The following is a 1675-nucleotide window of genomic DNA, read 5'->3' as shown; positions in this document are numbered from 1 at the left end:
TCTCTGGCTGTGTTGCTTTTTACCCCACTTGTGGTCCTCCCCCTCCCTCTCCCCCCACCCTCACCCAGAAACTGGAGTCTTGCCCCTAACCCTGCACTCCTGGGTGCCTCCTGAGAGGCAGGACTCCTGGTTCTATCCAGCTCTGGGAGGGCAGTGGGGGCTAGTGGGTTAGGGCAGGGGGGCTGGCACCCAGGATTCCTGGATTCTATCTAGCTCTGCGAGGGCAGGTTGTATCTCCAGCACTGTCTCTAGCCTTCTTTTGACCTTGGGCCAGTCCCTGCCCCACCTGCCAGAGCTGCCATTCACAAGAGTGAGTGATGGGGGCCTAGAGAAGAGATGGAAGAGTGTGTGAACCCCTCCCCCCCCCAGCCACAGCAGCTGCTCATTACCACCCAGGGAGGGGGAATTGGTGCTAAAAATAGCTCCCCCAATACAAACACCGGGACAGGGGGGAGGAGATTCCTAGTGGCAGGAGGGTAATCGGGTCCTATTGGGTTAGAGGACTGGGTGCCAGGACTCCTGGGTTTTATCCCCAGTTCTCGGGAGGGGGCTTGGTGCCAGGACTCCTGGGTTCTTTGGTTTGTGACATTTTTTTATGAACCATGAATGTCAAGGATTGTTGTTGTTTTTTTTTGCTTTTAATTACAACTCCAGTAGCATCCCCCCCAGCACTATCCCCTCTTTCCATCTCCCCCCCCCCCGTTCAGGGGTGAGCAAGCTGGCAGGCACTGACACCCCCCCCTTCAGGCAGCAGGCACTGCACTTACCATAATTGGTTCCCAGGCTGCTGGGAGCTGCAGTGATTAATTGGCATCTCAGCAGGGCAGTGAGCCTACAGAGATGCACACAACCAGCCAGCGGCCCTCCCACCCAGCCACCCACCCAGTCACCGTGTGTGCACACATACAGAGCTCCTGCACACTCTTGTACTCATGCTTTGCCAGCTCTCACACTTAGCTGGTTCTTGTGCATGTGCACACTCACACCCACTGAGCCGGCGCACACAGAAAAACACATACTTGTACACCAGCTCTGCCAGTTTAAGCAGCATACTCCAGCCATTCCTGATGTGCACATAAGGGGGTGCCAAAGAGCAAGAGAATAACTGTAGGAGCACCCCCACATGCCCGCTAGCTGCGAGGCTGGGACCCAGAGGGGTTTGGACCCATTTGCAATGGGGAAACTCAGTGGTCAGCTTGCCCAATGTCTCACTGACATCTGAAAGTAGAACCCAGGAGTCCTGGCTCCCAGCCCCTCCCGCACTCTAACTACTAGACCCCACTCTCTTTCCAGAGCTGGGGATAGAACCCATTGTATGTAGTCCATCTATCACCCCCCAGTCTCCTCTCCTGTACAGGAGCAAAGCCTGGGGCCCAACAAATGCCCCACTGCACAGATGGGGCTACAACCCCTTACCAAGCACTGCCCCCACCCCTTCCAGGGGGTGGGGTTCAGGATCTTAGGAGAGCCCTGCACACCCAGCAATGCACTGCAGTTGCACCTGCTCTTCTAGGTTATTGAGCGAGCCAGTTTTGACTCTTGGGGAGACATGCACTCAATCCAGAGGGGGGGTGGGGGAGGGTGGGACGGAGGGAGGAGAGGGTGTTCCCCACTCTGCCCTAGAGTTTAGGACTGTTTGCCAGCCACAGAAATGCGCATGGCATTTCTGCTCAAC

Source organism: Dermochelys coriacea, chromosome 7 (genome assembly GCF_009764565.3).
Source record: "Dermochelys coriacea isolate rDerCor1 chromosome 7, rDerCor1.pri.v4, whole genome shotgun sequence".
NCBI lineage: Eukaryota > Metazoa > Chordata > Testudines > Dermochelyidae > Dermochelys > Dermochelys coriacea.
This window is presented reverse-complemented; position numbering follows the sequence as displayed.